This window comes from Cydia amplana, chromosome 4 (assembly GCF_948474715.1).
Source record: "Cydia amplana chromosome 4, ilCydAmpl1.1, whole genome shotgun sequence".
Lineage (NCBI taxonomy): Eukaryota > Metazoa > Arthropoda > Insecta > Lepidoptera > Tortricidae > Cydia > Cydia amplana.
This window is the reverse complement of record NC_086072.1, coordinates 15231429-15244142: the sequence shown is the minus strand read 5'-3', so window position 1 is coordinate 15244142 and position 12714 is coordinate 15231429.

Sequence of the window (12714 nt, the reverse complement as noted above, 5' to 3'; positions counted from 1 at the left end):
GCAGCAGAAGTTGCTAAGCGGGCGAGGGTTTTAAAATTACCTTGACACACTCATATTCTCTTAAGAACAAAGTCGCGTCAAGATCATTTCGAACACCTCGCCCGCTTAGCAACTTTTCCTGCTGACTGTCTGACTGCTATATCCAATTTACAAACATAGTGAGAAAGCAACATTTGATTGTAGGTAATAATGCTTTCCAAAAAAGCTAAAACCCCGCATTCTCTTAACAGCCAATTAACTTATTAAATCGACGGAGAAAGTCCGCCGCTTAATTGAACTGCTAACAGTTATTGTTGTTTACTTTTATGTTTATTGAAATACTAGCTTTAGCCCGCGACTTCGTCTGCGTGGAGTTAGTAATTTGGGTAGCTTATTTTTATCCAATCTGCTTTTTATCGATTTCCCGTACAAACTACCACCCCTCTATTCACCCCCTTAAAGGATGACTTCTGGGATAAAAAGTACCCTAAGTCCTTCCCCGGGACTCAAACAATCTCTATACCAAATTTCAACTAAATCGGTTCAGTGGTTTAAGCGTGAAGAGGAAACACACAGACAGACAGACAGACAGACACACTTTCGCATTTATAATATTAAGTATGGATAAATAAAAGCTAAATCGGCATACGAGATTTTCTTGTTTTGAAGCCTTTTAATTGCCTGGCATTTTAATCCTGTCTCGTTTTAATGAAGCTACAATTTTATGGGCAGATTAAGGAAAGGGTATAGTTTCGGACTAGTTAGTGTACATTACACGTATATTTATGTACATAATGCCTGTACCTATTCGGATAAATATAGCCATTAGCCATCGTAACATTTACTTGATTATTATTATCTTTCCTTAAAGTCTATTTTTTTATTCGGTAGACTAAAATAACATTTCATAGTATGAAATGACACATGATGTTCATACTATGAAATGTCAGTTTAGTCTACCGAATAAAAAATAGACTTTAGTACAACCAAAAATGAAATATTTATCCGCACTTTTTGCAAGCAAAAAAGGCGAAGTGATACAGTAGTATACATAGACTTAGTAAACATAAACTTCGGGCTAATGTAAACTTGTCTTGTTTGATGCTCAAAAACATTGGTTTTTACATCATTGTTACTCATCCGGAGGTCTAAAACGCATTAATTCACGACTTAATCATCATGCGCGGGCGCGGCTCTAAGGGGAAATGGTTTAGGATAGGGACAGCAATAACTCAGCGGATGTCGGCGACAACAAAATGCAGGGCGACTCGTAAACTAGCGGGCGGTGGGCGACGGGGCTATTCCGGCTTCGAGCTTACACAAAAACTGCAATACATGTCGTACATGAAAGAAAAAAGTAACTAAGGCCTTCAGTGACCGACCGATAGAACGTGCGTTTTATGCTGTCATATAAAAAAACACTATAAACTAACTTATATAAAAAACGAAATCTAAAAACGGGTCTCTATTGTTTTCCAAATAATTTTAAGTCATAATGTATTGTTTGCCCGCATTTTAGTTAGTCATAATTTATTTGGTTCAGAAACGCGTCACTTTCAGGATTGCCATAAAACAAACCTAATCTAACCTAATCCATCTATAGGCTAACCTGACGAAAATCCTGAATAGTTAACGGTTTCAGTTTTATGAGTAATGATAATATGACAAACAATACATTATGACTTAAAACTTTATGGGAAACAAAGGGACCCCTCTAAAAACCTATGCCCCACTCTAGCTGTCACCTGGTACATAAAGTACATAAACAGCGATATTTGCTGTATATGTTAGCTTATTTACAATATCTGGGAGACCGAGCTTTGCTCGGAAAACATATAAAAACTCAAAAATGCGCGTTTTCCCAGAGACAAGACCTAGCTAGATCGATTTATCGCAAATTTCATCGAAATCGTTAGAGCCGTTTCCGAGATCCCCGAAATATATATATAAACAAATATACATATAAATAAATAAACAAGAATTACTCGTTTAAAGATACAATATTTACATTACATTACATGTAATTAGGGAAAAATACGTTTATTACCTTATGGTATTAGGTAATTGCGACAGAAATGCAGACATAAGTACATTACGATAAGATAAAGATAAAAGATAGTATTACAATGCGCTTATGAACGTCAAATAAAGCTACACCACATTCAAATGGGGTGCCCTAATTTCCCTCACTATTTTAACCCCTAAATCTGGCCAGGTGTTCAATTCAATCTACAATCCTGTATCTATTTAATGTTGAACATTACTTTTATGTTATTTTAAGCAAACAAATCAGCAAGAAAGCTAATTGCAATGCGAAGGGAAAATCTAAACATTTGCACGCAATGAACGTTCAACAATAACATGGCTAATACGTTTTCCGCGACAGAAGTAGAATAGTCCAGTGCTGCCAGCAGTCCTTTAGTACCTGTATAAAAGGTACCTTTATACACAGATATCTTCAAGTAGATACTGTACTGTAAGCTCCTCATAAGGCAGGTCGACTATCTGGCCAAGATCGCAAGTGCCGTTGGATGGGATAGCGCACATTCGAGCGGCCATTACGAGTATCTATCAGTAGATGTCACCAGACCTGCTAGCATGAGTTGCGTTTACGCGCGCGACTCCATACATCAAGCGCGACTTCAAGTATGGACTCGCGCGCGAGAACGCAACTTAATGTGCTAGACCGCCTGATGTCACTAGGCTAAGCTAAGAATTATTTAACAACAAGGTATTACATGTATAGACGATTACGGCACACTATGCGTTCTTTTTCACGGCCTGAACACAGGTACATAAATTACTAGCTTTTGCCCGCAGCTTCGCACGTGCAGGAGTTTTTTTTATTTTATTAATTTTGATAAATCCTTTCTTAGTAGACCCCTAGACATAAGGAACTTGCCAAATTTGCACTTTCTAGTCCCAGCGGTTTGGGCTGTGCGTTGATTTAAGTCAGTCAGTCAGGTTTTTCACGTTTATATACATATATAGATTAAGTGTATATTCAGTGTATTAAATGGTTTGCCGTGATGTTGTCAAATTCAAAAAGCCAACAAGAAAAGCCAAATTCATTCGTAAATTTCGTGTAAAATAAAAGTGTAAATAAAACAACGCAATATAAAGGAGGACTGCGTTTAGAAGTAGATAGGCATTACTTAGCTTTAATTAGATTTATTTTTGATTGACCTAGGGGTCCATAGGGTGTGCCATTTTCCTGCTAGGTACATCTAATATGAGGTATTCTGCGTATAAATGTCAGTTCGTTAACGAATAAATCCCACAGCTGTCTGCCGTGGGCGAACCAGTGTAGTTTGGTTCAGGATTCCCTTTAGTCGAGATCTTGATCAGATTTTAATTTAAGGACTTGTTCATTCATGCTTTTGTGACTGGCTTTATGTAGCATATAAATTGGTCAGAGTAAGATATCGAGTTAATGTTATTATTAGCGCTAGTTTTCTTCATTAAGAGGTTAGTTAACACGAACTATTATGAACATTAACTATTTATTATACTGGAAAGCATTAACATTAACTATTATCTAAATATACAAAACATAGTTGCGTAGTGTGTAATAGTTTCGTAGTGTGTAGGTACCTGTATTTTTGCATGTTTTATATTTTAAGTCTGGTGGCACAGAGTCACAAGACATAGGTGAGTTTGACTCAAATAACCTGGTTACATTTAGGAAAAGTACAGTCAGTGACAAAACTTTCTATCATATATTAAAAGCCTAATCTTATGTTACTCTGATCTAGTTCACCCGCGGTTTTCAACAATTTTAGTAACGAAGTATCTGACGTAAATTATTTGCAGTCTGGTAGCCCCAGACCTACCCCGTAGATAACTTATGAAAGTATTAGTAAAGTCATTTGTATGGCGGCCGCCCTCCAAAGTCTAACTTAATTGAAAACGCACGGCTGCGCAGGCGCCGCGGCCCAGGCGATAGATCTTGTCGCATTCCAATCGCTTCACGAGCACGGGAGGGCATGAGCATAACCAGCAGAACTATTAGTTAATAGACAGATGACAGATGTTAAATAGTACAAAAAATCTGCCTTATGAAGTATTACGTTTATCGCGCATTACATGTCAAATATATGCCAGAAAGATACATTATCATAATTATGCTTTGCACAAAAATGGCGGCCATGATACCTACGCTGACACTAGTTGGTTTCGAAATTTGTCTAGGCGCCTACCACGAGTATATAAAATCGAAATTTAGTTATCTTTCTCCATCTCTTGCATATTCGCATATTCGAACTAACGATTTGTTTCGCGGTTATATCCATGACTTCCATTTGCGCATTCAATGGGAATAAAATATACGGTCTTTTCGCATTCAACACAGACTTGAACAATTTACATGAACGCGCGGATGAAAGCTCAGTCGTTGTACTCTTGTTAATTTCTACTTTCTCTGAAAATGTAAGTGTAAATATGGCTTTTGCCCGGTTACCTAGTCGTTTGAACGATATAGAGCTCGACTACCCTAGACTTGAGAGCTGCTAAGAGTTATATTTCCATACAATGTTTCAAGTCCCGCGCTCGAATTTTTTTTTTGATATCTTCAACTTATGAACATTCAACTCTTTTTCACCACCTAAGGGGATGAATTTTCAAAAACACTGAAACTCGTTTTCAAGTATTTTAATAAAATATATTTTTACAAAGTTTCAAGTTGCTAGCATATAATAAAGTTTTAACCCCATACAAACTTTCATCCCCTTTTTAACCCCCTTAGGGGTTGAATTTCTCAAAATCGCTTCTTATCTCGTGTACACTTTATAAATGTAACCTGGTGTGCAAATTTCAACTTTCTATCTTTTGTAGTTTCGGCTCTGCGTTGATGAATCAGTCAGGACACTTGGATTTATATACATATATAGATTACAGCCGCGAGTAGCGATGATTAGGAAGCTACGGAAGGGTATTAAATAATATGAACGACTGTAGGTATAGCATTAGAGAGAGGAACAAGACAATTGGCAAACGTAACATGAAAATTCTGGTAAACCTTATGTACAACGTGCAATAAGGAGGATCTCTACTAAGCTACACCCCGAGGGATTTCGTTTTAAATCATCTAATTTACTCACAAGGAAACAAAGAAGACGTATGACCGACCGACCGACCTATTTTATATATTATTGTTGATTTCTATCTCGCTACCACATAAACAGTGTAAATATTGCCTACACATTAATTGTATCGCATTAGCCTACTCTTTTCCATTAATATATTATATTCTCGTATCTTGCTATTCTGTGTCATTGTGGCTTTGTGGCAACTTTACGGCTATCAAGGCGATCAGTCCCCTGCAGTTTTGATGAAATTATAACCTGGCTTGCTAACGCTTTAGAACCTTTATGGTCGTTCGCAAGCTACGACAAATCTACAAGACATTTTATGCGATAGGATTGGAATGAATTTCCATAAATTCAATGGATAAGACAAATCAGTATAATTAACAATTTGAAGCCACATGCCTTATTGCCGAAGCATTTGAAAAGATGTTAAATAATTGATCATTGCTTGCTCTACTAAATCCACAAATTAGTAAAAAAATTACTTAGAAAATAAATAAATTAGCTCGCCTTTGGATATGCTTTAAGATCAAAGACAATAAAAAAATGCCAATATTTTTCGCAAGAAACTTAAAAATAATAAAGTGCAACTAAGTAAGAGATTAAACTACTTATTATAAATAATATCACAAGAAAAACGCGGTAACTTATTACTTACTTTTTTATTAAATAATGGTTTATAGGTTTGGATTACACAGTAGATAACTTGAAAGTAATAGATGGAGAGTACCAGATCAACTGTCATTTTTACCAGTAATCAATATTCATGTTTTATTAGTCATTGACATTCCACATTTGCATCAGTAATGGCAGGACATTGACGTCTGAAATGAAATCGACCGACGCTGTAATGTTTGTCTGAATATCATGATAAGGACGTCCTGATACGTTAGAGCTGCACGTCACTCAGGATAATTTGTTGACAAAATATTCAGATCAATCTTCATATTCATCTGAGTAATAATACCAAAATAAAACTAAGACGTGGCGTACTAACTGCAAAAACCACAGTCTTTTCATGTATATTTTTGTGTTAAGTAGTACATAAAGTCAGTTCCAAGAAAATAAACCATAAAAAAACATGTTACACGCATTATTTTCCTGTGTAATTTAAAGTCATGGCTATTAATAAAGTACTATATTCGTTTAACGAGATTGCTTTGTTTGCCATTTCTGATAATTCAGTTGTTATAAAAATATCTACTTCACAGAAAAGTGACCACCGTACAATGCCGTACATCAACCTTGCACAAGTACAATTGTCTTCTGCGGTAGCCACATAAAAGCTGCAGTCTCAATTTCCTTAACCGTAAAATCCTTCGGGGTGTGTAATGCTTAATATAATTATAAAAAAACTATCATACATTTGTTATAACGCCATTTGATATATTATTATATGTTATAATGTAATTTTTATTATACGTTTCCTTTGTTATATTGTGATTTCATCTAAACTGTCATTGATATCATGCCTATTGTAATATAATATTTAATTAGTATAAATACATGTTTTATAATGACATTTGTTATAATATATTTTTGTATAACGTAATACTTCATACAATTTTATCAAATATAAATACATATATTGTATAACATTTTTTGTCATATATTCATTTAATGATAACGTAAAGTTTTACAAACTTTGTAAGTTTTTATTCTAGGGAGGTTGCAGTTCTAACCTAACCTAACCAATTTTTTCACGATTTTCAATTCTGCGGGGGTCGCAGTTCAAACTTAACCTAAACCATTTTTGCTAGGTATTTTATTCTACGGAGGGTCAAAGTTCTAACCTAACCTAACCCTCCTTTTGCTAGTTAGTTATTCGTATGTGCGGAGTCGCAGTTCTAACCTAACCTAACCCATTTATGTCATGCAACTATTATGCCACACAAATAATTATGTGATATCACTTGTTATAACAAATAATATGCTTTAGAGTATGTAATAATTATGGCAATGTATATTAGATGAAGTGTAAATATACCTTATGACCATTATACCAATAATAACATGATGTATATCGTTAATTAGGTATTGCGGTAGTATGCCATTTATTACGTTATTCAAAATAACGATATATCAAACTATAATATATGAAAAGTAATTATAAAAAATGTAATGCACCCAATCCTTCGACCTTTGTCATGATAATGTGACAAAATAATCACATGACCAATTTTACCATTGGCACTGATCATATCCTAGGCTCAGGTGACGTGAGGTCGACTTACCAAATCAGCACAGCTGTAGGTACTTTCGTTCATTTTCGACCTTAGGATACAATCGCGGCCAATTCGCAGAATCAATGGCGGGCATGACCGCATTTCCTTGCGGAAAATTTATACATAACGTCAGATCGTGTAGTCAAGGTATTAACCCTCATCGACCGGCAACAAAATACTTAGAATGCAAGTTTCCTCCTATATTTCACCCACTAACCTATATAACAAGTTCTTAAAGTCCTATACTTTAATGCTAGACTGTTCTGCTGTCGCTCCCCAATTCCGAGCAATCTCCGGATTGATCCGACCTTGGTTGTCCAGGACACAATTAGAATGGTTCCGCCACCGTACCGGCGCTCGCACACCACTCTTACCATCGCTTACCAAATGCACCGCCTCATAAGGAATAGGGGACCGATCCATATGACAATCGTGTGTAGAAAACGACGATCAAAACTTAAACAATTTATGGAAATTATGACGTGACTTTTGGTCACAGTCAACATCAAATAGATAGTGACGAAGATATACATAGTAACAAAGGTGTGTTATTACGATATATTTGGCCACTTTAGCCTTTACATTCTACTTGATGCTGACTGTACGAGTTTTTGGGTATAGAAAATACAAACAAGAACATATCTCAGTGAAATCCATTTAAACATCGATAATAGTTAAGCTCTGTTTTTCTAGGATCGGTGCCGTCATATAGCGGCCGTCTCCAAACAAAATAATACGGCTATACATGGATGTACCTACCTACATACCTACATAATAGTATTTTGTATGGAGACGGCCGCTATATGACGGCGCCACTATCCTAGAAAAACAGAGTTTTACTTATTTTTCTCTGAGGTGAACATTCGCGTGTGCTCAGCAATGTTGGGAATACAGCAGGAGGAAGATGACACGTGTGATCCTTGAGTCCTGAGGAGGATGTCGGAATCTAACTCGGACTCTAACGTGGAAGATTGCGTGGAAATGGAATCTCATTTCTGAAGGTAACACGTGCATATATAAAGCCATGTGACTTCCTGTTGAAGAAAAAAAAAACAATAGTTAAATGGTTATATTAATTTACAGTGATAGTGATACTGATAACGAAGGCAACCTAACCACCTTGTGATAAATTAGCTTTCTTAACACATGTATGTATAGCAGCATGCAATATAATAACCACCTAGGCCACTTAAACTAAAAGATTAACATGGCTAAAAAATCATAATATGTTTTAAGTAAAACAAGTACAATATATAGGTATTACATTTTTGTACCTAAAGGTGTTCCAGAATAAATCTATTACTAAGTACAATATTAATTCTTAAGATTTATTCTTTCGACTTTGTGCACGAATTCTGTAGATTCATTCTTAATTCTGTCTTTTTTTTATCAACACTTAGTACCAGCTCTGTAGGGTACAATTAGTCATACATTTCGATGCTCTAGTATTCATTAACGAGTGCGAAATAATTCAGATCATATCATCCGATCTCTCCGAAACTCTTTCTCACCGACCTGAATCCTAAATCGCATCCTGCGCCCACTTAACTGTGTCGATGAAATTAAATTAGTGTGTGCCGACTGCCGACCCAATGCCCGCAGAAAAATAACACCCGCCGGTTCAACGTACGTCGACCTAGCAATTACTCACTTTACTCTGAAATGCCGGTTTTGACCTTAATTGAAACGGGTTCGATTTTGAATCGTCTTCGGTCGACGACTACACAAGTACTGCGACGTTGGAAAGGGTTCATAAACTGATTCTGTAAATGTTTACTTGCATGCGGTTGCCTTATCCATCATGTTGCAAACATCCACCAGATCGAAATATAAGTAGATCAGTCTGGGTTGGTCGGGAAAACAACATTAAATTTATGTGTTTACTCCTTCTTCAAGGCCATGTGTAGGTACAAGAAAAACTATGGGGAGAACATTCAATTCATACCGACATGCTATTTTTTTTTAACAAGGTTTCGTTTTTGCCTAAATTTAGCACAATATTATAGGTAAAATACTACAAATTTAGAAACTGTTTTTCATACTGCATATCTATTGTACAATGTTTTATAAACTTATTTTTTCTCTCGGTGTTAATTTCAGCTGTTTTTACCTATTAATTGATTCACACACTGTAAAGATGCAGCTATGATGCAGATATGAGCTAAGATGCAGTCCGCTGATAACGGGAGTTAAAAAATTACCTGAATATATAATCTGGTATGGTTTTTAATTTAACTGATCATTTCATGATATTAATTTTTTTATTGACTCTCGTTTGGTCCAATTATGTAGGTATATAAAGGATTTTTAAACAGGTACAGAAATAAATAGTAGGTATTCAAAACATTAGTTAAATATCTTGAATGTGTTCTTGACCATATTTAGACAACTAGTCTAATTATTTATTTTGCCTGAAGCTATAATGACAAAAAGATAAGCAGTGTTTTTTATACTTCAATCAACCCCTTTTGTATGACGCCGCGCCGGGATAAATACATCTCACAATACGTAACTACATAATAGAAAGCAAAATCAATTCTAGAGCAATTTAAAATACACTGTAACGAAAGCAATCTATAGCAGGGATGTTGCGAATATCCGCATCCGCATCCGCAACCGCGGAACTTCCGCATTATTTTCAACATCCGCATCTGCATCCGCATCCGCATAAAATCGATGCGGAGTTTAATGCGGATGCGGATGTGGAACGGGTCGCTACTGGAACGTCTTAGCATCGGCGTAAGTGCTAGACTGCTAGGTAATTTAGTCATTAGCCAAAAAACCTATTAGAAATGAGCAGTCAAGGGTGAGTGGGACTTAATGTACGGAACCCTTGGAACGCGAGTCCGACTCGCACTTGGCCGGTTTTTTGAAATAAAAATTACTAAAATGTAAATATTTGACGTTTTTTATGTACCTATCTTGACATCCGCATCCGCATCCGCATCCGCGGATGTGAGCCTTTTAAAATCCGCATCCGCATCCGCGGATGTCAAAAAATCAGCATCCGCAACATCCCTGATCTATAGTATCAGCGAACACGATTACAATCGCTTAGTTTAGTTATTGTTACGGCAAAAAAAACATGACGTGATTTCGTCTGGGAAAGTAGGCTTGCCGTTGACTCCATCGACTAGACTGCCGCTAGACGCTGTGGCAGAACCGTCATACATAATCAACAACCACTTTAAACATAATACTATACATTGCTTCTTAACAAACGCGTACCAAGCGAAACACCCTTGCACCACGCGTTAATGGATGACGTACAAATCGATATTGTTTTATAGCAGAAGTGTCATAGTACTTCCTTACTTTTTACTTCCCACAAAAAGCTAACTAAATTACAATCCATCGCTAAGACGATACTGTTATTACTACATTACTATAATCAGCGGCTATATGAATTAAGTTTGATCGTTGAGTGATAGAAAATGATGGCCGTGAAGATCGAAGGCGGGTGTTTTACAAACCTTATAGGAATGACGACGAACTGTAACTTATCTAGATTTAATTAAAATGCTCGTGAATCTCTCTTCTGCTTACGTACACGTATACGTACAGTGAGCTGCGAAATTTCATGGAGAAATTGTGAATGAAATCACTGTTACATTCGCCATACACTTTTACGGCTTATGGTACATAATAAAATGTTATATATATTTTGACTTGAAGGTTAAAATAGATATGTATAATTATGCTGTGTACGAGTTTGTCTATGTTTTTGCGCAATCTTGAGTCAAGCGTGTTCGAGTGCGTGTGTAGATTGTAGATACCTACGATTGTATATGTCATGTATAACGATTTTCTATGAAATAGCAACATTAAACTAACATTCGGTACCTACCTCAGATACCTATAAGTCATCAGTGTATTACTACAGTGAAACCTGGATAAGTGAGACTTCAAGGGACGATCAGATTTGTCTCACTTAAAGAGGTATTTCACTTACCCAGGCTCTCAGTTAGCCAGGTACAAATAAATGTCTGTCTCATTTACAGAGGCTCCCATTAATAGAGGTGAGAACAGAGGATATATTTCAGTTATAGAGGTGGTTAATAAGGTTTTTGTAATTATCTTTAAAAATAAATAAGGTAAAATAATCCTTGACCCTAAATATTTTTTAAATCTGTTTAAATATTTCTTTGAATTTTTTTTGAATGGTTCTCCAAAGGATAGATTTTTCAATTAAATTTGATACCTACGGACTTCATTGCGTCTTAAAAATGTATTAAATGAAAATCTGTTTATTCGTGTTACTTATCAAAATTTCAGCTTTCTTTTCGATAGTTTTAACTACATAAAGTAACTAAATGAAACTTGAAGTTGTTTAGACACAATTAAGCAAATGCCGAATTTGTGCTTAGTCTATACTAAGAGTTACTAAGAATACGGAAATTGATCAATAAAGTCCAAGTTAGAGAGGTCATTGATTGACGTTATCTCAGATACAGAGGTCAATTCCTATACAATTCTAAAAAAACTATTAGGAAAATGTAACCTTATAAATATAGTCTCAGTAAAAGAGGTAAAATACACTCTCTGTCTCAATTATAGAGGTAAATGTGACTATAAAATCACAACAACTAATCCCAGTTATAGAGGTTCGTTTTTTCTCACTAACAGAGGTAATTCAGTGCTAAAGTGTCGGGACCGCACCATGAGTCCCAGCTATAGAGGTTTCTCACTTATCCAGGTCCCACTTAACCAGGTTTCACTGTATATTTTTTATAGGTTTTACTGAATATGAATATTAATGTAAATAGTGTTGCTTGCATTCAATAATGACGACAATTTATTTTACAACACGGTTGGCCTAGATGTTAGTAATAAGGGTCGATCTAGGGTCAAATACGAAGCTAGCGGTCCTGCGTGGTATTTTATTCATAATTATACTCATAGCCTACCTATGTCGTCCTATGTACATTTTGTAAGCAAACGCATATTTTCGTTAATCACTAACCCAGTCTTTCATGAAAGCCCTGGTTTTGATAGGTTCCTAGCACTTACAGTGAGTCTAAGTCGACTCATATACTTAAATTCGGTTCCTGATACTTATTTAATTATTAAATAAGGACACACTTATTGCATTAACAGCTGACGAGAAATTACACTAGCCCGAGCAACGTGCCGAGTACCTACCTACTTATGTATGTATACCTACATCTATTTCAGGTAAAACGTTGTTTAAAACTATCGCGTTTTGAATAGACGGGTCTATCGCGTAATTTATTTAATTACCTTTATTTACCGAGGTTTCCACACAGGTTTCACTGGTCGTGGTCGCGGCTAACTGATGTCCCAGCGAAACCCGAGATAGACCCGTCTATAAATGTGAGTTAATATGTAAAAAGTTATTTGTTACCTAGTTATTTAGTAGTTCTTTAGATCTTTAACCAATAACTAAACTCACCGAATATTTT